The 27,632-nt window shown below is 37.4% G+C and overlaps 1 protein-coding gene across 8 annotated transcripts in view; it reads left to right on the top strand.

Annotated features, from left to right (window-relative positions):
* MYT1L (myelin transcription factor 1 like) overlaps nucleotides 1–27,632 on the top strand; it is a 315,455-nt gene that overhangs the window by 68,621 nt on the left and 219,202 nt on the right. For 4 of the 8 annotated variants that reach the window (XM_061357560.1, XM_061357561.1, XM_061357562.1 and 1 more), the window contains exon 2: nucleotides 18,090–18,204. The exons of the other annotated variants lie outside the window; for them this stretch is intronic. The gene's annotated coding sequence lies outside the window, so the exon portion shown is untranslated. The remainder of the gene's footprint in view (nucleotides 1–18,089; nucleotides 18,205–27,632) is intronic. 8 annotated transcript variants of the gene reach the window in all.

The raw sequence follows: 27,632 nt of genomic DNA, 5'->3' as shown, positions 1-27,632 counted from the left end.
TTGACAAAGTAAAGGAAAAAATGATTTTGCTTAAAAATGGTCAGAGGCTAATCTACCTCAGCTAGGAAGTTGTTTTGTAGAAATTAATAGTTCAGTAGACTTATGTCTTTGCTTTCCATCATATAGCAGTTTCCTTTGCCAGTCTTCTTAGCAAGGGTGCACCTTCTGATATGTGGTGGTACCTCACCTGGCAAAAGCCATCAGATTGCCTCCAGAAAATCTGCTGATCAGTGTACTTTGTGGGAGACTTCTTCTTCCACCAGTTCTGCTAGCAAGAGTTAAGCAATTGAGTGAAGAACAAGGAAGTTAAATTGACCATAGTAAATTCAAAGAGAAAATTCCCTGTGCAGACAGAGGTACTCATAATTCCTGTATATTGGAGAAACTTGCTTCCTTTCCATCAAAACAATTTAGTTGCATTCTATTTTTTAAAAAATGTTGCTCTTTAAGTAAAGAAAATGTGGTTTTTTTCTGTTCCCTGCTGACTAGAAAATGTTTGCCCTTTTGCCGTTTCTTTTTGGGTAGAGCTTAGACCAGTTGTGTGTGTCATCCTAATAGTGGATCACCAAAATTTTCTGGGTTTGAGGATTATAGGATGAGTAATTGAAAGACTACACAGTACACAGAGGTAGAACCTTTCTGATAATGTGTGCTATAAGCACTCTTCCTAGTGTCCCATTGCTTTCTAGTTTCTGAAAGTCCACTTGTGCTGCCAGTTCCTAATTTTACTGCTAATGTGCAATTTGTTCTATATGTCTTCTCTCCTGGATCTGGTAATATGCTGTCGAAACTGCCACTAGTTTGGAACAGTGCAGCTTGATGGAGCCAGGGATCAAACAGGAAAGATCAAGGGAAGAGAAACTTTCAGAGACAAGGAGCCCAGAAATTCCTAAGTCCACTGGATTTATCCGAAGTTTGACTATTTTAAATACCGATTGTGGAATTGTCCTATTTGGGCAGTCATGCCAAATGCATAATAATGTCAAAAATAAATTAACCTTTTATTACTGTTTCCAGTCAGATCTTTTGGTCTTGTAGAGGGTGAAGAATAAAAGATTGAACAACAGTAATGGTGAACTCTGTTTGTCAGAGGTAACTTACTCTGAAAATGCTTTTACGTGTTACTTTCTGCGTAAAAAAATGTACAAGAATGGCTGTTCCTGAAAAACAGCAATGGCAAAAGTAGTTGCTATTTTTCCAGAAGTACAAAGGTGAAAATGTATGTCTGCAGCTGGAATTAATGTGAAATTATATGCCTTAGGTTAGCATAATAGTTATTTTACCTCCAACAATGTGAACTGGAAGTCTGAGAAAGACGTTCCCTTCAGAAACAAAGTGTTAAACTTGCCTGTGTTCTGTTGTTTGATAGCATACATAAATGTGAACATGGATGTTGCCCTTTAGGTGAACTCACACGCCTTTTATTTTTTTTGTGCAGCCCTGCTTATGCAGATCTCTGAGTCTAGAGAATAATTTAATAAAGAAGAAAGATGTATGCAAGATCAATAGATGATAGTAACCTATGAAGTAATAGATTTGGAAAGCTGGGAAATTGGCCAATATTGATTTCAGTCAACACAAGGGAAAATGCTTACTTTATGTCCATATAATGTTAGGGCTAAGTACTCAGTTTGCATTTCTTCCACTATTAAAGGGCATCTATGTGGGTGGTGAGGCACTGGGACAGGTTGCCCAGAGAAGTTACTGATGCCCCATCCCTGGCAGTGTTCAAAGCCAGGTTGGATGGGGCCTTGAGCAACCTGGTCTAGTGGAAGGTGTCCCTGCCCATGGCAGGACAGATTGGAACAACATGATCTTTAAGGACACTTCCAAGCCAGATCATTATATGATTTTATGGTTCTGTGATATGACCTTAGAAGAGTTTTTTGCCTTTGCAGGCTTTCGAATTCTTGTTGTCTAGCTGTAAAAGTAGGAAAACAAAGATGTCACGCGATGAGAGAAAAGACTGCAGAAAAAAGAGCTTAGTTACAGTTAGATCAGCCTTTGTCCTCTAGGACATTATTTTACTTAGTTCCACTGAACCTATCTAAGTTCATCTGGTGCCACCTGCTCAAAAGGTGTATCACTGTTTCTTTCTTATCCTGCTCTGCAGTTATTGCTTATTGTTATCATTTTTTAAATAACTGAGTAGGTCAAATTGCTATACACTGTGTTGTGATACTCAAATCAAAGGAAAACCTAAAATGTTGTCTTATTTCAAGATCTGTTGGATACTCCATTCTTAATTTGTAGCATTTAAGAGTGAGAGTGGAGAAAAAGATGCAGATGTATTTTGCTCCACATTTCAGGCTTTTTATAAAGAGAAATCCAAGTCTTGTATGTACTGAGGTAAACTGCAAAGCTTTCATTGCGTACTTCAAAATATGAAATTGTTTCAGAAAAATGGGAAAAAAAAAACCCTGACCAATGTAAAACTTGCATAAAAACCTCTATCAGATAGACACCTTTCTGGTTCATGCAGTAATTACATGTGAAATTATGACCTTTGTAATGAGAACTCCTTTTGATCTCTATCATGTAAAGATGTAATTGGGCCATTAAATCCTTATAAAAATTTATGAAAAAATTTGACTGAAGGATTCTTGTGGAGAAACTTGAGTATCTCAGTTGCCTTGCTAATTTATACCTTAAAATTTCTCTCTAGTGACAGCATTGCCCCATCTAGGTGATGACATTCACTAAATGATGGCATCAGGATCTTCTCCAGAAGATCCTATTTAGATGAACTTTCACTGTTCATTTGATCTTAACAACTGGAGGATGCAAAATGGCCAAGACTATCCAAAGTGATAGGTAAGCTTTGATACCTACCATAAGAAATCAAAAAAGTGTCTGTTTTTAAAATGATAGCATCCAATAGTCATCTCAGCAACTCGGTAATATCTTTGACTGATTAACCTCCTTTCACCCTGAGTCCATCTTTGTGGACTCAAAAAATCTTACAGACATTTTTTGGGAACCTTTTAGCAATTAACAGAGTAAGAGTTAAACCTCTATTTTGGCATTTTCAAGTGACTTCCTGTGTAAACTGAAAAAAAAAAAAGGGTTTTCTTCTGTTCAGGTACCTGATAAAACTCAAGTTTAGAAATGTCTATAGCTCACTCAAATCTGTGCAGCTGTTTGCTCATGAGGGCTGTTGGCTTGCAGTATTCAGTATGATTTCTCACTGCCTGCCAAGTGGATGTTGATGCAGTCCTAACTGTAGGAATACACTGTTGCAATAATTATAAACAACACTTTCACAAAAAATTATTTTTAGAACAGCAACTGTCCTTTTCAATGTAAACATACTTTTTTTTTCTGCCATAGTAGCAATTTTAATGTGGGTAAGCAGTATCCCGTTTGATTTTTTGTAGGTGGTATCCTTAAATTACATAGAAAAGATTTCTCTTTCCTTTCCTACCCTGAGTATGCCTGCTTATTTCAAGTTTAAAAATACATTGATTCATATGAAAGGTATTATTTTTTTTATTTTTTGTTTAATGATTGGGTTTGTTTGGTTTACTTGTTGGTCTTCTGCTATATTGCATAGCTGGAAAACTATCTCTGTCAACTTGCTTTCAAATGGTGGTAATTCAGTTTTACCAGGCTGTATTTATGTAATGTTATTTGGAAGAATCTCTTGTATGTTAGAAGTCAAAGATAACGAGCATTGTACTGTCTAGGGTCTTCCATTTGTTCTGTCAATCTAGCAAGGTTCTTATTAACATGCTTAACTGCAAATACATGAAGAATTCCCAAATTGTGTGGAGTATAAATAATTTTATAAATAAACTTGAAGAAAGCAGTTGTCTCACGTAATTCCCTCAACATATGCACAGAGCTGAAGTCTGTTACTTCTGATGAAAAATCTGCTCTTGTTTGTTGAGGGTAAAGAGAGAGAAAAATAAGAGCTCTGAAATGAGGGGAGACATCTGTAGAGAAAAGAAAGGTACATGATGGTAAATGTATGAGGAAGTTACAGTATTACTTTATTTTTTTTTTTATGTTGTTCCTTGATTTGCCTTTCAGTGCTTTGACTTTCAGTGGAAAATGGAAAAAAAAAAAGTTAAAAAATACTTAGGTGTCTAAAGATGCAAGTAGAAACACTTACAGTAAAAGTGCCTAATCTCCACTGAGATTACCTGAACATGCTTCATATACATGGCCTGGAAGTCTAACTACTTTTTTCCCATTAAAGCCAAAAATCTCCATCAGTTTTAGTCTGTTTTTTTTGTTTTTTTTTTTTCTCCCCCGCACCCCCCCCCATAAAATATATTGCATAGTTTTCAGCAGGTATTATCTTTCTGTTCATCTCCTAAATTTGAGTATTTTATTTTTGTGTGTCTCGTATATATTTATAAGCCCCATGAAAATAAATCCAGTTTATAACCAATGAAAGTGAATGAAAAAATAGAGATGTGACTATCTGTGTCATGTCCTCTCATCTTTTTTGTGTTAATGGTTTGCCACTGATTTTAAATTACTATCCTGCTGAAGCATGAGCCACTGGAATTTTCAGGATGTGGTGTGTTGCAAGAGGAAAAATGTATTTATATTGTGTATCTATTGGGTACACCAATGCGTAAAGAGCTGTGACTGTCACCTTTTTAGGTAAAATGCATATAATTGATGGTAAAATGTTCATTGATCAAAATGGTTACCACCTCCTATGGGTGCACCTATTCATCTTAGATATCAAAAAGGCAGACCAATGAGCTAAACACAGAAGACATACAGAGTCTGAGTCAGAATAGGGGTTTATAAAAACCCGCAAAAGACAAAACAAGATGTAGCAGTTGTGATAACAGTAATATTGTATCAACAGCCAGTTCCAAATTGAGGCCTGTTCTAACAGTTCATTCATTATTTGTTATGCTTGAAAGTCTTATAAAGAAAATGGTAAATGAGAGGACATTTGACTCTTGGTTATAAAGTGGTACTTATCGATAATTCAGTTGAATCAACATAAATCCTGTTGCTTACTAAATGATGATTTCTCATCTGCTGTTCAATATGAAGACAACTAATCTAATGTGAATAGATAATTGTTGGGCAAGGGCTTGTGAATACATGTATGATTCACTTAGTATTTCTATGTTAAATTTATAGACATGCAATTAGATATAAGGGGGCAATGAGAATATTCAGAGACATGCATTACTGTCTGAAAAACAGAATGCATGACCTAAAGAGAGTCTTTTTGCAGTGTTTTGTGGATATTACGAGATCTCAAATAAAGAAAATGTGCTTTGAGTTATCAAACCACCCTGACTTGCTACTGAGAGAGAAAATATGTTTATAGAAAGGTTTTAGGTGTGCTGTTCACTAATTCTTTTACTGTCTAAAAATGTATTTTTAAGTGTCCTCTTTATCCCCTGCCAATCACGTAATCAGTTACTGCCTGTTTCTTCTCTTGTGGGGCTAAGCTGGCTTCCTCATTTTTGCAGTTCATCAATACAAAACTGATTTGAAGCTGAGCTGTATAATAATAAGCCTTTCAGCAGCCAGGCTTGACACTTGCCTTGTAATTAAGGCCTTGATGGTTGTGTTGATGGCAAATGAAAGAAAATGGCTTTGTTCTCAATTCCAGAGGCTTGATTGCTGGTTCTCATTCTCACCTGAATTCGACCCATTCTGCATTGTGCACATGATTGCTGGAGTGTGAGTAATTGCAGCGCTGGCAGATGACATTTTCATGAAGCACTCTTTGCACTGCTCCAGAGGGAATTTACAGAATTTATAGCTAGAGAAGCTCATCAAACATGGATTTAGGAAATGCCTATGTGAAAAGTGGGAGCCCACAACCAAATATCAGAGCTTTTCTTTTGACATTTGCTTTTACATAAAGGACTAGTGTCTGCAACCTGTCTTGCCGTATGGTAGCAGCCTATTCCTGACTAGATTTTGTGATTAAGTACAGTTATTGAAGTTCATTAGCACTTTTCTTTTTTTGCATGTTTTCGTGTAATTTTTTTTTTTTTAATTTGCTTGAATAGGAGCGTTGGGAAAGGAGATGGAAAATTGTTTTCTCATGTCCATTTATATTTTTACATTTCCCTAATCTTTCAACTATTTGAAAATTACCAGATGTTTCATGATACTTATTGCTGACAGTGTATGCTTAGTTTTCATTTAAATCCTCTTACTTTTCTCAACCTTTCTGCATTACAGCATATTTTGTTTATTTTAAATGAAAATAAATGTACATTTCAACAGTCACAAAAGCTTCTACAATGGAAATATACTCTAGTGATTACAAATCAGATCTTTGGAAAGAAAACATTAATGACTTTTATATTGGCAAGTTCACAAATTTCAATTAAGGGTGTTTTGTATGTTGTAAATAAGAATTTCATACTGAAATTTTTCTTTACAGGTAACATATGCCACAGTATGCATCATCTTTCTTTCCCTCTGCCTTTTTCTGTCCATATGACAATCTTTGTGCTGATCTTGTGTTCACCATGTTTGTATCTGAGCCACTGGTGCTTCTCTTTGCTCTTGTTGCACAGTAGCGCTTGGATGACTACCTGTGGGTTGTTGCTGTGGTTATACCTTTCTCAGCACTTGAACCAACAGAAACATGTATGGAATCCTGCTGACCTTTTTCAGTCACAACTGTTTATACTGTCACTGACTTTTCAGGTGAAGATCCATAGCTGCGGTGACTCAGACGTATTTTTACATTGCTGTCTGTCTGGCAAGCCAAAGTATCTGCACTTAGTTTTTAATATTTCTTGAAGCTTCTCAATCACGGCAGGTAGAGATCCTTTCCTCCTTGTATTTGGTATTATTGACAGTCCTGGGCAATTCAGTGACTGAAGGTTGCAGGTTTTTTTAATTAAGCTTATTGATTAACCTCTAGGAAAAGTCAGGTGAAAAGTCCTTTGAGTTTCTGCAATAAATGTTTCATTCAGAGTGGTGCTGATTATTTAAAGTATGCATAAAAAAAAAAAAAGAAAAGAAAAGGAAGTCTAAGCTGATGATGTTAAACCGCTTGTTGGTTGAGGGCCTAACATCCTTATTTCAGTAATAGAACTCTATATCAATAATAATAAATGGCAACAAGAGAAGAATCAATCTAAACTGCTGACAGTTGTTTTAATTGACTATAGTCCTCAGGTAATTGGGTATCACATGGGGGAACTTTCAGATGTCTCACCCAAATTTATGGATGTTATGCTGCTGTCATTTGCAAAAAGCAGGATTTTTTTTGTTGTTGTTGACTTGAATGGGAACAAGATGGAACCTATTGTAAATACGTCTTGGTTTTAATTGTACATAGTAGATCTCTTAAAATGTTTTCCTTCCAGTGTTAAATTCTGCTCTTAAATATTCCTTGAGGACTCAACACATTCAGATACAGATCTTCAAACATTCTTAGGCAGGTTAAAAACTTCTGAGAATTTGGGTCTCAGAGACTTGTTGTCTTTTATGCCATGAAAGCGATCACACTTGAGGTCTAAGGCTCAAGAGCTGGAGATGAGTGTCTTCAGTTCTACATTGCATCTCTTACAGTTATTACTGGAGAGCTGAGGTGCAGCCAGATATCTTTGCACTTGCTGATACCCCTCTTGCAGAAATTTTAGTCACCCCAGCCATGTACATTACAGCTTTTTGAGGTGCATTCCTGCTCTCAGTGTGTTCCTTTTGCAAGTCCTTCTCTTATACGTGATTTTTGAGTGGCAGCTCAGCCTCAACAGGGGAACTGGTTCTTATCTTTCACAGTGCCTGTAACAAAGCAACCCATACCGGTCCAGGAGTTGTAGTAGATGAAGAGCAGGTTGTCATCCTCTGTGTCCTTAGTCAGGATCTTTGACTCGCAAAATTATTTTCTTTGTTAGAAAGAGACTTGGATCAAACCTGAAGATGCTGAAAAAACCCTGACGAATTTAAACAAGTTTACAAATCTGTTGCAAAACAGTAAACTATGAGAAAAAAATGGAAACAACAGCTACTGGACTAGAACAGTGAAATCTGTCAGTGAACAGAAGCTTTTGAACTTCCTGAGTTGAAGAGAAGAAACTGCCAGATACCATTACCTTAATTACTGTGATCATCTGAGATATACTGGGCATAGTGACCAAATATTACAATGTGTAGTCTGATTTTGGATAATATTGCATCTAACACAGGAGCTGTAATGTTGAGAATCTAGTTCCAGCCTCCTTCCACTAGACCAGGTTGCTCAAAGCCCTGTACAGCCTGGCCTTGAACACTCCCAGGGATGGGGCAGCCACAGCTTCTCTGGGCAACTTGTTCCAATGCCTCACCACCCTCATAATGAAGAATTTCTTTCCTATATCTAATCTAAATCTGCCCTTTTTCAGTTTAAAGTCATTCCCTCTTGTCCTATCCCTACATGTCCTTGTAAAAAAATACCCCTCCAGATTTCTCATAGGCCTCCCTTTAGGTTCAGGGAGGCTTCTGCACAGTCTCCCCTGAGCCTTCTCTTCTCCAGGCTGAACAACTCTAAATCTCTCAGCCTGTCTTTGTAGGAGAATCAACTTAATGCTGTATTGTAACAGTTAAAATATCGCAAGTCATGACAAATGTTCAACTGGCATGCCTATGACCTTTTTGCCACTACCTCTGGTACTTATTTGAAAGGTTCAGCTCACTTTAATAATCCTACTCTTACCCTATTTGTGACCTTCACCTTCTATACACATCTCATTAGGTTTCTCAATAAGAATGTTAATAGGATCTTCTTTGATTTTCTCTAACACTCATTCATGCTTACTTTTCTGTATCTTTTCCTCAAATTTCTTCCATTTGCCTCAGTGACCCAAAGTTCAGACATCTTTTTCCTTTCCTTCATCTCTCCCTCTTGCTTATCTCCTTACTTTGTTTTGTGTCTTTTTCTTAACAGTACAGACATGTGGTATTACAGTATCTTCTCAGCACTGGCTCTTAATTTCACCTGTCTTTCCTATTATTGCCTTTCACATCCAGCGGAAAGAGGATGCCCATCTTGTGCTTTTTCAGACTCACTGTGAGATGCCTTTTTGGTGTGCGTGAGGGATCTGACTGTGCATCACCCACAGCTCTGGCTATTGCATGAGACCACTGATTGTTTTGAAATATTTTCTTTCTCTCTTTTAAGTCTTGAACAGTTTTTCAGCAAAGGAAAAAGTCTCTCACCTTTCCCCACTTCCTCTGTGCTTATTGTAAATTCCATTAAATTCTCTGGCATCACACAGCATGTTATGTTATCGCCTCCTGTATCATGGTTTTCCAGCCAGTGCAGTTCGTCATCCACAATTGTTTCCACTGAGAAACCCAAAGTTCTTGGACACTGTGATGAGTGTATGTGAGTAGTTCTATTACTCTAAGGAGGTAATGAAAGGGCAGAAGTTTCCTCTCTTCATTTATAAATAGGATTATTCTTGTGTTTTTTGTTACACCTTCTTGTAAGCCAGCACCTTTATTTGCTATGACTTTATTACAAATCTTTTTGACTCTAAATAGAATTTAAGCTTGTCTTACTGTGTAGTATCTCTTAATCCATAATTTACCTATTCAACATCTGTTTTACCTTCTAGTCAAGCATTATTGCTTTCTCTTTCATTCAACAATGCTCTGCATTTGTTCTACAGATATGCCAGTGCAACTCTTTGGTACGCAGTTCACATTGTATCTGATACATCAGCACTCCATAGTTTTCTACTTTTGACACTAATAGAAATCAGTCTGTTGTAGGCACTTGCCCTACAAATACCCCATTGCTTGTTTGAGGTCTTCTATAGTTGCATCAGAGAACACCCAAGGCTTTGTTCTCCTAACACATATGTTCATAAACATATTTTCCTTTTCTATCTATTTGCTATTGTAGGTTTTGTGTTGGGTTATTTTGCAGCAGTTATCTGTCTCCAGCTGACTGTGTATATCCCAGCTTTGCATCCAAGGCACTGTTTTAAGTAGTAATACCAGTTATTTCTTACCTGACAGTACTAGTGAAATATAGGGAGGAAGGAAGAGTGGGTTTCTGAGCTAATGTCACCTGAGAAATAGTCTGAAACCATGAAATTCTTTAACATAGGAAAGTAACAGCCATGGCTATAGTTTTTACTGTAAATACAATTTAGGATTAATTTAGTGCTGTAATCTGTTCACAAATCATTTGCAAAGAAATCCGATCAGTTGAAAAATGCTCATTTTTCTCAAGTATTTTCCAATTGTTCATGAAGACAAATGTCAGCCTTACAGGAGAGCTACCATTTCTGTTTACACTTACACACAACTATTCTTAGAGTGTGAATGATCATGTGTTGCTTTAGGTTTCGATTTGGCTGTCTTTGAAACAACAAAATAATTGAAAAGCAATGAATAGCTAGCAGTAAATATTAGTTTTCATTTTGGGATTTATCTTCCTCTAAATATAATTGCAAATATAGACCAATTTGTAAACATTATTTATACTTTTCTTTTTTGTCAAGTGTCACTGAAAAATCGGTTGTATTTCAAACAAATCTTTGTGAGTCCTGTACAAAGCAAGAGTAAGTTTCATTCACAGTAATACTTTCTGTGATGTAAATAATTGCAACTGAGTATAACTAATGGTAATTTTCAGATCCAGAGCAGTATTTTAGCATTAGCCTCTATAATGTACAATAAACATGCTGAAAAGACTACCACTCATATGTTTGCTACTAATATATTTATTTGTAGTATGACTAACCACAAAACAAACTCAATGTTTTCATTTCCACATTCAATTTTTTAAAATCAGTATTACAGTAACAAACTTTATTCTGCATTTAATTAACATGGTTACCTATAGTTAATCTGTTGGTTCTGAGAAACTTCAGTATCGTAATATATTTTAAAGAGGAATCAACTGAAATGTATCAATTTGTCTTGGTCAAGGAACATAAGAACTTGCAGCTTCAGAGAGTCAGCTGTGGGGGTGGGGGTGGCAATGAAAGAGCATCTGTGGGGGTCAGCTGTGGGGGTGGCAATGAAAGAGCATCTACCCATACATGTCTCTCTTCTGTTCTGACAATGATGAGGCAGATTTCAGCAATGTATGAAAAAATCACTGTTCAATCAAGCTTGTTTGCACATGTCAAAATAGTAGTAAGGCCAGTGTGTGTCCTTCCTCCTTTCCCTTTTATAAGGGGCAATGGATAAAAAAATAAAGATCAATAGCTATCTACCTATCTGTCTATCCTTAATGTATATGCAACTTTGCTCATTAGGCTTAAAAGATGTGTCAATTTTATTTTAAACATGCCTCAAGTATATCAGGAAATTTTAAGTCACCATCAAACTGAGACACAGAAAGTGGATCCACTATGTGAATATAGTGTCTTTCCTGGACCATAGAATCACAGAATAGTTAGGGTTGAAAAGGATCTTAAGATCATCTAGTTCCAATCCCCCTGCCATTTAGAGACACCTCACACTAAAGCATGCCACCCAAGGCTGTGTCCAACCTGGCCTTGAACACTGCCAGGGATGGAGCATTCACAACTTCCCTGGGCAACCTATTCCAGTGCCTCACCAGCCTAACAGGAAAGAATTTCTTCCTATGCCCAATCTAAACTTCCCCTGTTTAAGTTTTAACCCGTTACCCTTTGTCCTGTCGCTACAATCCCTAATGAATAGTTCCTCCCCAGCATCCCTATAGCCCTCCTTCAGATACTGGAAGGCTGCTATGAGGTCTCCATACAGCCTTCTCCAGGCTGAGCAGCCCAAACTTTCTCAGCCGATCTTCATATGGGAGGTGCTCCAGTCCCCTGATCATTCTCGTGGCCCTCCTCTGGACTTGTTCCAACAGTTCCATGTCCTTTTTATGTTGAGGACACCAGAACTGCACACAATACTCCAGGTGAGGTCTCACAAGAGCAGAATAAAGGAGCAGGATCACCTCCTTTGACCTGCTGATCACACTCCTTTTGATGCAGCCCAGTATACAGTTGGCTTTCTGGGCTGCAAGCGCACACTGCTGGCTCATGTTCATTTTCTCATCAACCAACACTCCCAAGTCCTTCTCTGCAGGGCTGCTCTGAATCCCTTCTCTGCCCAGCCTGTAGCTGTGCCTGGGATTGCTCTGACCCAGGTTTAGGACCTTGCACTTGGCATGGTTAAACTTCATGAGGTTGGCATCAGCCCACCTCACAAGCGTGTCAGGGTCCCTCTGGATGGAATTCTTTCCCTCCAGCGTATCAACCGAACCACACAGCTTGGTGTCATCAGCAAACTTGCTGAAGGCGCACTCAATCCCACTGTCCATGTCAGCGACAAAGATGTTGAACAAGACCGGTCCCAACACTGATCCCTGAGGGACACCACTCGTTACAGGTCTCCAGGCGGACATTGAGCCATTAACCACAACCCTTTGCATGCGGCCATCCAGCCAGTTCTTTATCCACCGAGTGATCCACCTATCAAACTGATGTCTCTCCAATTTAGAGAAAAAGATGTCGTGTGGGACAGTGTTGAATGCTTTGCACAAGTCCCGGTAGATGACATCAATTGCTCTACCCTTGTTCACCAGTTCTGTAGGCCCATGATAGAAGGCCACCAAATTGGTCAGGCAGGATTTCCCATTAATGAAGCCATGCTGGCTGTCACCAAGCACCTTGTGTTTTTTTGTGTGCCTTAGAATGCCTTTCAAGAGAATCTGCTCCAAGATTTTGCCAGGCACAGAGGTGAGACTGACCCGTCTGTAATTCCCTGGGTCATCCATTTTCCCCTTCTTGAAAATGAGGGTCATATTTCCCTTTTTGCAGTCGTTGGGAACTTCACCTCACTGCCATGATTTTTTAAGTATGATGGACAGTGAATTAGCAACTTCATTTGCCAGCTCCTTCAGGACCCATGAATGGATTTCATCAGGTCCCATGGACTTTTGTATGTTCAGTTTTTTAAGATGGTCTTGAACCAGATCTTCTCCTACAGTGGGCCAGGCTACAGTTTTTTGTTTTTTTTTTTGTTGTACTGAAAAGTCTTATTTCTATGTGTCTTTATGTTACAGTACTTCAGTTTTGACTTAATTTTGTTCAAGAGATGGTCTTGCTGTTACATTCAGTTAAGGATTAAAGGAGAGAGAATAAAGAATTAACGTGTGGCAACAGATGGTAAAACTGGGCTTTAGCCCACAGAGGAGTTTGTAGGTGCTCAGTACTTTCACCTGGAGTCATTAGGTAGTTCTGACCTTGGTGCACCTTAGAGTGTGTAAACAGCTCAGCCCAAAATCTGGCATTGTAGGCATATCAGTAACACATTTCACTTTGCCTCATTCACTTATAATAAAATTCTTCCCTGATAGTCATCAGTGTAAGAAGGTAAAACTAAATCGGCTAATCGTTCTTTCTGTATAGAGTTCATCGTCTGCAGTGTTTAGGTCCGTAATCTGTAGGTTAGTGCTTTGTTTTTTACACTTCCATATACCTGAGGGTTTTTGTTTTTTAAGATGCCATCACTACCTCTGGTGTGCTGCAGAAAACAGCAGGAAAGATCCAGAAAGGGAAATCAGTTCTCTGCCCTACATTAGTTTAACCACTGGCAAGTTGCTTTGATTACCTTCCTGATTTTCTTCTGCTCTGGCTCTTTGGGTAACACTGTATTGAGGAGGTGAATCTCAACATAGAAAAAGTATTTACCTCTGAATTAACAGCCCTTAATGTAACAGCCTTTTCCCTAATACAATCTTCTTTGTAGTAGAGTTTTAATATGCAGGAGAAAGGACAACATTTTGACACATCCAGTGCTGTTGGGGTGCCATCCTCCTACTTAAGGCAGTTTTCAGATTCAATATTGTCCTGGCACTGGACACATTGCTGACTTTGGAAAAGCTGCAAGTAACACTGCAAAGACTTCCAAAGTGTTTCTACCATCCTCTTTGCCTTTCACAGTCAGGAAAGTCCTCAGCTTTTTTACTCAGGTATTAGCACACTGTTTCCCACTTTCTCCAGTGTGCCTCACAGTCAGGTAATAACTGTTCAACCACTGTTTGAGGAGTGCATGCAGCCTTTCCAAAAAAACTGCTCTCAATGCCAGTTGTGTATTTTCCTCATTAGTTTTAAATCCTTATTTGGCAGCAACTGATTTTTTGAACCATTAATCCTACCTAAGCCACACTTGACATCAGAAAACATGACATCCAGTATTAACAAGGATGCACATGGACTGTCTGCTTTTAGTGGTTAAATTTTCTGAGAGCAGTAACTGCCAGCTTTGGATATCTTCTTCCTCTGATGAAGGGCATTCACTCTGCTATATTTCTGTATTTCAAACCATGTTTTCTTAATCATCCTCTTTCATTTATAGATAATAGTGTTTTATAAGTCTAGGTAATATTTATTTCAAAGCAGGATTGGGACTGACTATTGGTGGATTTGTGTTAATGTAAGAGCTCACAAATATTTACTCTTTGTAGTTTTATATGGGTTCTTAATGGAGGAAGGTAATACAGGAAATATGTAATAATAGGGAAAAGAGTTTTTCACCTTATATTAGGTTCTTGATTTTTGCATTTGGATTCAGAATTGCATATTTTGGGAGAAAAAATATTGTATTTGTTATTCAGCTAATACTTTTGAACTGATTTTTTGGTTTTATATTTCTTGACCTTTGACTTAATGTTTATTTCTAGAGGTTGGGTTTATGATACCATTTCCATTAAAAAGCATGATAAAAGTCTCCCTGATGTCATCAGAAGCAGGACTAGGCCCACTGTATTTTATTTATAAATTAATCTGAATAATCAGAAGCATGAGTTTAGTGTCTTTAAATTTATATCATCTGTCATCTGCTAAAATCTGTCCATAATCACAAATATCTCATAAATATTAATATGAATCAATTCTTTAAATAATTTTTAAAACTATCAAAATGTTGGAAATAGTTGTAATTATTTTATCCTTCCCTGAAGAAACAGAAAAGCAAATTAAATTATTGCAAGCAACAACCTGAGTGACCACTACTGTTGAAATAGCAGAGCAGAAGAAGGCAGAGGATGTACACAGCCCATGAAAGGCAGATAGTGTTAGCATGGGAATGAGGTAGAGATGGACATTTCCTGATGGTTTTATTTTACTGGTTCAGTTTTTCTTCTGTAGCTTTGGGGATAATAAGAATGGGGACCTTCCTGGGAATTGCTGGGTTTCAGCATCACTTGGCACTTAATCTTTTTGTGACAATTTTCTTGTTTGCTACTAAAATGTCTACTGCTCATAAAGCACCCATTCCAGGTGGTTTTGCCATTCTCATAGTAAGTACATCACTTAGGGCATCTTAAAGGCCATGTCATTTAATCTGCTTTTTTTAGGTTGTAAGCAGTACCCTATATTACTACTTCTACAAGAGCAATTGATTTTTTTGTTTAGGCTCCTGAAACAAAGCGTTTTTATCATTAGCAGAATTCTAATGAAAAAAACTGGGGACTTTATTTTTCCAGTATTCTCAGGGGTAAGCAAGTTGCCTGTGGCTGGATGTGCGTTTACCAAGCTGATATTAAGGCAGGTCTCTGAATAGGTACTGCACATGTGGAGACTTGATTTTTATATGCAAATCAGTATTCCCCATAAATGCAAAAGTGCTGTTGGACATCATATTTTTCAATTTGAAGTAGAGGCTCAGGAGTGTGTAGTGAAAACCAGCACTGTTAGCCTTGTCTTTGCGTATTTTAACAGCTGATTTATTTTCAGATCTGTTAATTCTCATTGTTTCAAATAATGAAAAGCCCCAAGTATCATAGTATCATGGAACAGTTTGGGTGGGAAGGGACCTTAAAGATTATCTAGTTCCATCCCCCTTGCCACGGGCATGGACACCTTCCACTAGAGGCATCTACTCCCACTTGTTCTAAGTCCCATCCAACCTGGCCTTGAACACTTCCAGGGTTGGGGCATCCACAGTTTCTCTGGGCAACCTGTTCTGATGTCTCACCACCCTCACAGCAGAGAACTTCTTCCTGGTATCTAATTTAAATATACCCTATTTCAGTGTAAAGCCGTTCTGTCAGAAAAAAAACACAATGCTTTAATATTTAACAAATTTTTAATTCAGCAGCAAGTTAGGATATCCATAGGACATGCACTTACTTACACTGCCTCCAGAAATAAGGTATTTTCATTTTGAAGTCAACGGCTATTGGAAGGAGCTGTCGTTTGTTTCGAAGGGTTGCAGGGCGGCAGTTGCGGTCGCTAGCCATGGTGCTGAAACACCGGCGCCGGAGGGGTGGAGTTCCTCCTGCAACGCCCCAGAACTTTTAAATCATAAACATCAACGTACCGTTTAAACAAAAGTAGAAAAATAAACTAGGTGAAGCATGTAACAGTTTCGTTGGTACCTTTATTGTGTAAGTAACTATTTCTTACCTGCATCTGAGCCTACAATTGAAGTTACGAAGCATGTTACAGCCATTTTCTCCCTAAGAGCAAATCTATCTATCCTTACGTAGGGAAAATTTTTTTCTAAGATCGAAGAGAGAAGGCACATTAATATTACCATGAAGATGTATGTAGAACTATATATAAGATGTTTAATTTTAAGCAGCAAATTATTTAAATTAATGGTTTATGTATATTTCCTAACATTAATTTACTCCTCAGAATTCCATCTCAGAATAATAATAATAATAAAAAAACTAACTAGAAATCAAGAATTTTGCACTCTTATGAAAAGTTGTTGGGGTTTTGCATAATTGTGTTTTAGCTAGCTGAACTGTGTATATAAGAAACTAATATTGAAACCTGATTCTTGAATTATAAAAGAATTTTATGAAAGGAATTATGATTCTTTGGTTAAATGTTTCTTTTCCTGTGTACAGTTTCAGATTTTTTCACTTAGACTCATGCTTTATTTTGAAGATTAAAAGGCCTTCTCTGTGTTTTTCTAAAATTATAAAGAAGTAATAACAGCATACTAATTGATGCGTTTACATGAAAACAGCTTGTTTAATAGAAAATAGTTTTTAAGCTTAATTTTGTTCCTATTTTATAATCTCATTGAATATTTCCTTGCCTGAAAAGTAGCATGTAAGAAATTGTGTACAGTATCTTTTAGAGGATTTATGGCAATGTTGCTGGATTTAGCTGAGCATAAACAGTGTGGTGAGCCCCTCAGGGTCTCTTCATTTTCCTGACACACTCCACTGCTGCCCCATTAACACTTCGTCTGTTATTGCCATCTAGTCAGTTTAATGAGTATCTTCGAATTTGAAGTTCTGTGCAAGAAACAGTAGCTCAAATAACCAATGCACCTACCGCAGCCTTCAGCAGAGTATCTTATTCCCTTTGTATTTTCTTTTAAATAAAAATTACATTTCTATTCTTCAGCTGTGTAGTTACGTCATGACATTTCCTTTAATTACGGTAGACACTAATCACAAGCACTGAGGAATGACTACAAAATATGATGCTGTATCTGTCTGTGTAGAAGTTAAACACATGCTGAATAGCTGCTAGAAGAGGCTTTTCCTTACTTTAAAATTCATCCTATTAATATTGACTCTTTAACATGAAGAAAGAATAGTACTGCCAGAGACTGTGCTGTCAAAGCAGAATATTGTTATTTCTTCTAAGAAATCATAAGACAGAAGGACTAGGTGCTGTGTTCTGATACCTGTATGAATCCAGCTAACTGCTGTCAAGGGTCAATATGTGGCTCATTAGATTGGGTTCCTAAAACTGAATTTATCACATTTCTCTGAACACATGCATAAAGCATCTTAAATTATTAACAATAGGCTGTTTTATCAGACAAGGACTGAACCTGAATTAAAGCCTGAATAATGCTGCATTATGACACATAACAGGATTTAAGACCAATTCTAATTTTGCATTGATCATTAACTGATTAGCAACAGCAAAAGATTGCTCTAAATCTCCATAGATATTGTACTGGATATAGAAAGTTTTTGCAGTACCAAATAAAAACTCTGAATAATTGAACAAATCTATATTCTAGGAAACAGAGGAAATCAGTTGGATATTGGAACAAGTTTTTGTATTAAATGCATTTATTGAAAGCCTGTTTTTAAAAGCTAAAATATCACGTGCATGATTTTTTCCATTCCTAGGAAGTTTGCTACCTTTAGTAAAGTGGTTTTGTCTTTTTGTTTTTTTCTCTTTTAGAAAATGAGTCTGGAAGAACATTGGTGAATCTGATCCAGTGGACCTACAAGCACTCTGACAGGCTCAGAGAGCAGAGTCTGTACCAAAGAGCAATTACCCCACCAAACAATTTCAGGTACAATTGACCTAAATATTGCACTCTCTTGAGATTATTGACAAGAGTTCATTTCCTGTAGTGCTTTTCCCATTTACTACTCCTGGTAACCTTTGTGATCTTATCTGCCTGGTGCTGCATGACTTCTGGGATGCAGCTAAGAGTTCTGTTGTGCATTATCTTTAAACAGACAATTCATGCTAAGGGTCATTTGCAGTTAAATTAGATAATGCATATATTATTCTTGCTGCTGAAGTTACACAGAGCAGGAATGAGTGCCTGAATCTTTTTGCATCTGAATACACTGGAATTCTTTTTACTGTGAAATCAGATTTTTTTAGCTTATTGTAAATAAATAGGAAATTTTATTTCATTAAACTGTAACAGCAGTCAGCTGTGCAGGATAGATTAGCTGGGAAGCTTGCTATGTGTTTCCTTATATATGTGTGTGTGTGTGTGTGTGTGTGTGTGTGCATTTATCGATAAAGTATGGCTTCCCCTAGGGCCATCCTACCTCCAGATAATCATTGTAGTTGTTACTTGCTGGCATGAAAAACAAATAAAAATATAAACTGAGTGTGTAAGTGTGCAAAATGTGGATGAACTGAATTCAGAGGCTGGTAATGATAAACCTATTTCAGTTTTGAAAAATATATTTTTCTTAAGCATTGCTTGCAAACTTATGCAAAGTGCTTCATACGTTTCCTTGCCATGTGTGTGTAATATAGAGAAAATAGATAGTGTTCCCTTGGTGTTTATCACAGAGATTTTTTTTGCATCCTATTTCTTTTACTGAATTCTCATTTAGAAAACCTATGCGTTACCCAGAAATTCAGAAGGCTTGTATCTGATTCTTATCTTGTCTTAAGGAGACACTTTTTACAGACCTTTCTTATCTAATATAACAGGACACAGTTGTGTTATTATTTTCTTGCATGTGCCGTATGTTTTCCCAAACGAACATCAGAATATTTATTTTATTAGGGGAATAAGCTCCACTAAAAGTCATAGGTCCAGCTTTTCAGAGGAAACTGAGGACAAGGTTCAGTAGAAAGATGAATAATTCATAAGATAGAGGCAGATATATAATATATTGGTGTAATCACTTGTTTTCTTTCACGATGATGGACAGCAGTTATAAATGTAGTTAGATTCAGAAATTCTATACTAAAAGAAGATAAAGCATGAATCAATTACATAACTTAGTAAATAAGTTATTATAAGGAAAATTTAAATTAAATATCAGAGAAAACTTACCTCTGGTTCATTTTTTGCCAATCTACTGTAACGAGTTGATGAGACACAGATATCTCAGTGGAAAGCAATAATATTTGAAATGCAAGTATAAGAAGAATAAAGCAGTAAAATAACTTGTGAAGGTGGGATGAGAATATACAAGACATATCCTGGACATCAGCTGGATAGGTTAAGGTCATAGATTTTCTTGCACTCTGCTTTAAGATCCTGAGAAATCTTTGTGGTGCTTCCTGGTGGGCTGCTAAATAATTTTAAAGTTTGAGAATTGATGGAATGTACATGAGAAAAGTAAATGGATTTGTGAGATTATCTTTCTGTTGTAGAGTCTTCTACAGAACAAGACAATTAAGAAACCTTTCTGTGTGTGTGTGGAATAAAATCAGTTCTGCATCAACACAAACAGAAAGATAACTCGTAAGCAGTTACCAACAGCCCCAGTCTCAACTGAAATATTTACCTTCTTTATGTTTGATGTTTTACTAATAGAACCTCTCAGTCTTTCTGGCTTTTGCAGCTCTGCAAGGGCATAACCTTGCAGACTAAATGCTGATGGTGTGATTTTTGTTGTTTTCTTTTTGCTTGCATAAAATATATATACATCTTGATCTTACATCTGCAAAGGAATATCAGATACTCACATTTTGTTAATACGTTAACATTCCAGATATCTCACATGGCTGACATACAAACAGTTGTAGATACTATGGATGACTAAATCAGTTTGAAACTTAGCAACTAACCCCTGAAAATGTCATGTAAGCTCCCTTCTTTGTGTGAATGTGAATCTTCGTGAGGATTGCTCACTTCAGCTGATGGATGATAGAAACATCATTCTGGGCTTTATATTAAGCTCTATCTTGTAATATATATCAAATGAAAGATATAGCATTTTAAGCAACTTTGATGTAGTTATTTGACATCTTCAGGGGATGCCCTGGTCCCTTGCAGGATGTGGACCCGTAGAGGACACTATCATAGATTAGTGATTTTAAGGCACTTTATCCCTGCTGCTTTATTCAGTTTGCCCTGCCACCATGGTGAAAAGACATAGTAAAGCAAGGCTAATTAGACAGTGTAGGAATCCCTGATATGCAATATTCTTCTTAGCCAGTTTTATATTCTTCCGGCTTGTTTTACAGTGCCTCAGGGAATGAGAAAAGTCTGGTCCATTAATCAGAGAATTAGCTTAGATTTCGAAAAGATGAGTTCAGGTTTTGTCTATGCCACAAGCATCTTGCAAGACACTTAGCTAAGTATTGAGCAAGATTAAGCAAAACCTAGGGATCAGGGGTTATGATTGGGCTTTTTTCTGCTTTTGTAACAAAATTAGGTGTCCTTTCTTATTTCTGGTATCTTAGTTACCCCACTCAAATAATTGAGTGTTTAGAAATGTTAGCTTCCCTCATTAGCTGAAATGAATTCTCTTCACTTCTATATCATCCTGTTCTTATGATAGGATGTTGATGGAATGTTAAGGATACAGAAAGCAAAATAATGTCTTATGGTAGTTCAGAGTATTACAAATATAATGTCATGATGGGAAGTTCATGTTAGCTCTTGGCAGGGTAAATTTTCCTAATATGATCTGAAAAAGCAAAGTTCATCAATCAAAATGTCACATGTTGCTAAATTTACAGTTTATAAATTACCACTGTAAATTTATGTAGCAGAAATCATCACATAAAGTTGTGCTTCTTTCTCTTTTCCTCTCTCCAGACTTAAGTGGTTCAAAAATGAAGCAGTAGGCTCTTTAAACTGCAGTTTCTAGGCAGCATCTCTGCTCTTGTGAACAGATACGGCTGTTTATATTGCATGGGTGAGACAACTGTGACTGATCACAGGCTGCTGCTGATGTTAGCAGCTACAGGGAACAGTGATATTAAAGCTAAAAAGACCAGGTAAGGGTAACATCACCAATAAAAAATAGGAAACGAGAAAATTAAAATTCTTCTGTTTTATTGAATATATACCTCAGCCTGCCAGAATAGGTAATCCCTAAATCATTCTGAAAATTGTTTGGGATATAAAATCAAATCAAACCCACTATAAAAAGGGCATGGTCTCTTCTCACTGCTGTAGCAGCTACATGTATAAATCCAAATCCTACATCAGGGGGAGCATGCAACATAAATAACAATAGTTTTTAAGAGAAATCTGGTGATAGAGCTGATCATTTTTGTAGCAAACACTTAGGAAATATTAGAGAAATTGGGTTAGAAGAGGTGAAAAATGATTTAATGATGTAAGGAAGAAGTTCTTTACTGTGAGGGTGGTGAGGCACTGGAAAAAATTGCTAAAATAAGTGGTAAATGCTCCATCCCTGGCAGTGCCAAGGCAAGTACGGCCAGTCTTGGGCAACGCGGTCTAGTGTGAGGCGTCCCTGCCCATGGCAGGGGGTTGCAACTACTCCAGCATTTTATGAAGAGTTAGCATGTAGCTTTTTTTTTACCAGTTTCCAGTTTTTAGCTTTGCTATGTGATCTTAAATGATTCTTTTGTCTTTATGAATATTGGGTTGTAAATTTTGCTGTGCAAAAATATCTTAGCGCATATGCACTTTTTTCTTTCTTTCCACTTCACATGAATATCTATGTATCGCTTAGCTGCTGTATCTAACTGAAGTATTTCTTCTGAAGCCAAGGAAGACACAGAAGACTAATTTGAAAGCCAGGTGGAGTTATGATAAAGTTTTCATTGATAAAATAGGGTTTGAATCAGGGTTGAGTTAGATAAGAACTGGGCTTTTTATACCGTAGAAGTAAAGCTTTTATTAACAAGCCTATGTATAAAAAAGACTTTCATACATTGAGACAAAAGAAAAGTACATTTCTACAGCACACATTCATCTTCAGTGCAATGAAGAATGCCAAGGAAAGGAATATGCTTGATAAAAACTATGAAGAATCTTATCCAATAAGTAGCTAAAGTCAACAGAATTTACATGTTTTCTAGTAAGTCAAAGCTACAATAAGAAACTGTTTTAAAAAGTTTCTTAAAAGCATGGTGGCAGGGCAAAGCATGTGCAAGTTGTTATAGTTCAGTAGCCTTTTCTGTGTACAAATACAGTTTATGACTCTAGTATGTCATTATTCATGCTGTTGCAGACCAAGTTTAAAGAAAGAAGTTTCCACTCTTCTTCCAAGCATATTTGTGGGAAGGTGCAGATTTCCTGGTCACCTTGCTCCTTTCAAGAAGGAGCTGATCCACTGTGGTTTAGGACAGAGCAGGGCATTGCTTCTCACCAGCTCTCAGTAGTATTGTCCTCTTGATGACCTTGTGGATGGTCTCCTATTTCAAAATCATACAGAAGTTAAATATTGCTGAAAATAGCATCCACTTTTGTGCTCCCTTTCATGGCTTCGGGGGTGAAATTTATCTGTTCTAATGTAGATGGCTTTTATATCTAAATTGTCTTTGGCTAGGCTGCCTTTATAGTCAATGGGGAGAAATAGACACTTTTAGGGCATGATTCATCTTTTCAGAAGGTAGCCATCTAAATAGGTCAAATGAATCAGACTGTAGAATAGCATGTTCCTTGCTAGTGAGAATAAAGGAAACCTAGAGATCAGCCTAGATGTGGATGCCTATGTTACAGATATTTGAAGGTAAGTGAAATGAACTCCATGTCTATAGGAACTAAGCCAGAGGAAAATATCCTACTCTTTAGGTAGCACTTTTTCCTTCAGATGTCCTTGTTCCGCTGCACTGGGGTGCATGTTCATAGTCATAGTCACGAGGTGATAAGTTTAAAAATAAAAATATTGCATGCCTGCCTTCTCCTACTTAATAATTTTAAGTGTGAAAACTGAGTAGACTTTACTGTGCAAGTAGATAATTTGTATCCGTCATCGGTTATTCCACTGGTTCCCTTGGAATCATTTTCTTACTAATCTCTGTATGTACAGGACCACATCAGAGTTTATATTGGTCCTTTAAAACCATTTCAGAACCAGATACTTTTTCTCAATCTGAAATCTTTGCAGGTAGACAGTGAAGTGAGGATATGCAATTAATGCAGGTTAGTATACTAATTTAAATTGTATCCCCATTATAATCTGTACTGTTAGTGCCAGAGTTTCACTAAACTCCTCAGCAGCTGAGGTGGTTAGTGCAATATACATGAAAGTCCCTGTGATGAAAATTTTCAAGTGCTAACAAATGAGTTTAGGAGAAAGGATCTCTGCTTTATTTTGGTTATGTTTGCTTTAAGTATCAACCATAACCAGTAAAATGGAACATGCAGAAACAGCATTATTTTTTATGTATTTAAAGTACAAAATCAACAAATAAAGACCGGTCTCAGACACTTAAACAGCAACGCAGCATTTTCATATGCCGCTCATCTCCCATTGTTTGCAAAACTCTGGATCCCAGCAAACCTGCAAGACTTTGTCAGATGCATATCCAGGAGTAGCACAAGGATGACAGCCTGGAGTAAGCAGATTGCTAGTGAGGCTAGCAGGTGCCAAAGCATGCTGTTTCATGACCCAGTGTAAGGATGCCAAAAATAATCTCAAATGTACTTCAGTAAATAGATGCAGAAACCCCTCAAGCTTCAGAAATACAGCCTGCAGAACTGTCTCAGATTAAGCAAGAAACTTAAAGTTAGACCAGTGTTCTAATTTTTGCTCTACAACATATTAGCTCTGTTCAGGTAGTGATGCCTTTTAGCCAAAATCTGAGTTTTGCCACTTATATAGATGGCATCTTTTTCAGAAGGAACTGGGAACAGAACTACGATGGATTCCACAGATGAAAACATGAAATTAAGTTGAATCACATGTGAATGTTGACTAAATCTATCTTATCTTCCCTGACTTTCAGAGTTACAGTATTTAGCCATCTTCATTTATACTAGTTTCAAATGTGTAAACAGCAATAAAAATTGCTTTGTAATTGCAAGTGTTGTAAAAATCAGTTTATCTTACTACTAAAGTTAAAAGTAGTTTCATAGCTGTAAAACATGTTTGTCTGATCAGCCTGAAAATAATTTGCTAAATAAGATCCAATTTACTGTGTTAAGCAGTTGCATTTAACTTTAAAGGCAGCAATCCAGGTAGGTGACATCAACTGCTCTACACCTGTCCATCAGTTCCGTAGCCCCATCATAGAAGGCCACCAAATTGGTCAGGCAGGATTTCCTCTTAGTGAAGCCATCCTGGCTGTCACCAAGCACCTTGTTGTTTTTCAAATTCTGTGAGTATGCAGTTTAACCATGCCAAGTGCAAGGTCCTACACCTGGGTCGGAGCAATCCCAGACACAGCTACAGGCTGGGCAGAGAAGAGATTCAGAGCAGCCCTGTGGAGAAGGACTTGGGGGTGCTGGTCGATGAGAAAATGAACATGAGCCAGCTTCATTGTGCGCTTGCAGCCCAGAAAGCCAACCGTATCCTGGGCTGCATCAAAAGGATTGTGACCAGCAGGGCGAAGGAGGTGATCCTGCCCCTCTACTCTGCTCTCGTGAGACCTCACTTGGAGTATTGTGTGCAGTTCTGGTGTCCTCAACATAAAAAGGACATGGATCCTTTGGAACAAGTCCAGAGAAGGGCCACAAGAATGATCAGGGGACTGGAGCACCTCCCATGTGAAGATAGGCTGAAAAAGTTAGGACTCTTCATCCTGGAGAAGGCTGCTTGGAGACCTCCTAGCAGCCTTCCAGTATCTGAAGGGGGCCTATAGAGATGCTGGGGATGGACTCTTCATTAGGGACTGTAGTGATAGGACAAGGGGTAATGGGTTAAAACTTAAACAAGGGAAGTTTAGATTGTATATAAGGAGGAAATTCTTTATTGTTAGGGTGGTGAGGCACTGGAATGGGTTGCCCAAGGAGGCTGTGAATGCTCCATCCCTGGTAGTGTTCAAGGCCAGGCTGAATGAGGCCTTGGGTGATATGGTTTAGAGCAAGGTGTCCCTGCCCATGGCAGGGGGGTTGGAACTAGATGATCCTAAGGTCCTTTCCAACCCTAACTATTCTATGATTCTACAATACCACGGCTGTGCTAACTGAACTTGCCAAATACACTGTGAAATTATCAGAATCACTGAAATAGTCAGTGCTGTGTGTTTAGTATGTAAGCTAAGATCAATGCAATAAAATATATGGCTGAAACTGAAATACAAAGGCAGGGATGAAACCTTATTTGCATGCTAAATATTATACTTAAATTTGAAAACCTTCTGCCACTGTAGCCCTTTTCAAATCTGCTGCTGAATGTATATTTTGCAAGATATCTCAAAGTTGCTGAGAAATAAGGGATAGTAACTATGACAGAAGAATGATGATTGCTGTATTTTGTAGGCACCCTATAGAAATGCTTATATGAAAAAGGGTGTCCTATGCAATTTTAAAATATTTTATTAATAGTTTATTTTGTTAGAGAGGAATTCTGGATTCTATAGAACAATGAATGTCAAAAATATTTTAAAGTTCAGATTTTAGAAGGTGTTAGGTAAAGGTGGACATCTAGGGGTATGCACAGAAGTTGCTATGGAAATTCTGTGTCCAGCCAGTCTGAAAATCAAAATGGGTTAAATGAATAATTTTCTGAAGTATTTCACAAAATCTGTTAAAATCAATCTTGCATTTATGGGAATTTCCTTCTACTTCTATGAATATTTATAAATACCCTAATATTTGAATCCATTTTACTAAGTTCAAAGAAACCATGCTGTCTTAAAGAGTTGTTGATGAGTTGCAAAAGTCAATGGTTAATTCTTATGGGAAAATCCTTCAGGGTCAGATGAAGTCTACATGATTTTCTTGAATTCTTTTTAGAGATTAACTGGCTCTTTTCGGGGAATATTGCCACATAAAACTTATACTTAAAGTAAACAAGCAAGTTGTATAATAAAGAATGGGCATCAGAAAGGGTCTGAATTTACTTTAAAATGAGAGCAACTAAATACTGTCTTGTTTAATGGGGTAGTGGTTTTGTTCCTGCTCTTATTTGCAGTCTTACAAAACTATAGACAGTCTGTTTAAATTTTGGGGACAGTAACAAGCACAGTAGTCATAACAGCCTTCCAGTATCTGAAGGGGGGCTATAGGGATGCTGGGGAGGGGCTATTCATTAGGGACTGTAGTGATAGGACAAGGGGTAAAACTTAAACAGGGGAAGTTTAGATTGGAGATAAAGAAGAAATTCTTTACTGTATGGGTGGTGAGACACTGGAATGGGTTGCCCAGGGAGGTTGTGAATGCTCCATCCCTGGCAGTATTCAAGGCCAGGTTGGACAGAGCCTTGGGTGACATGCTTTAGTGTGAGATGTCCCTGCCCATGGCAGGGGGGTTGGAACTACATGATCTTAAGGTCCTTTCCAACCCTAACTATTCCATGATTCTATGATTCTATGACCCAGTGGAGTTGCCTTTGGTGAGAAGGCTTGGAGAATTTGTAGAAAGGGACAAATGTCTCACTTAGGATGGTTTCCTGTGTCCAATACAGACCTCATCAGGGGAACTCTTTGTGATGATGGGTATTCACTGAAACTGACCATTCTTCACCTCCTTTATATATGCTTATTAGCACTCTGACTTTCTGGGGTCCTGAGAAAAACACTGAAGTTAATAGAAGATGAATTTACTCTTTACTTGTGAGAATCAGTCATAAATTTCTTGTTGAACTCATGTAGTTTAATTCAAGTGAAAATGGCAGGCAGCGGGAACTACTGTGCTGCAGCATATTACATAGAGGATGGTCTCTGTACTTTAACCTGCCTCTTCTACTGTTTGTGGTGCTTTTTGTAAAAAAAATAGGAATAATTGGTGATTAAGTAGTCATTCCAGTATTCCAGTTGCTATAACTTATTCCAGTATTGCATTTCCAGTAGTCAAAAGTAAATTCTGTTTTGAAGTAGATGAATAAAGTACAGATGGTTAGACCCAAACTTCAGCAGCAGCATCAGCTATTTCATATTAACTGTTGAAAATCTACATTAAATAGTCCAAATACTCAAAAACTAATACATGCCAGAATTAACTTTAAGGCAAGTTAATTTAAACTTCCCCTTGCATATGCATTATGAAGACTTCTTTAATTACATGCTGACATACTATTTTCCTTACAAGATCTTTTCCTCATTCAGTGCACAGGGTATATGATAGTCACTTAATGAGCAGCTGTTCAGTATTTTGTTTCCTTGACATTGTTCAGTGTATGGCCCCATACCTTGTTTACTACAGAGTATTTGAGC

Source organism: Neopsephotus bourkii, unplaced genomic scaffold (assembly GCF_033783945.1).
Source record: "Neopsephotus bourkii isolate Nb327-2 ecotype Australia unplaced genomic scaffold, CSIRO-AGI_Nbou_v1 NB_908, whole genome shotgun sequence".
Classification (NCBI taxonomy): Eukaryota; Metazoa; Chordata; class Aves; order Psittaciformes; family Psittacidae; genus Neopsephotus; species Neopsephotus bourkii.
The sequence above is the reverse complement of the archived record's forward strand: the minus strand, read 5'-3'. Positions and strand labels throughout refer to the sequence as shown.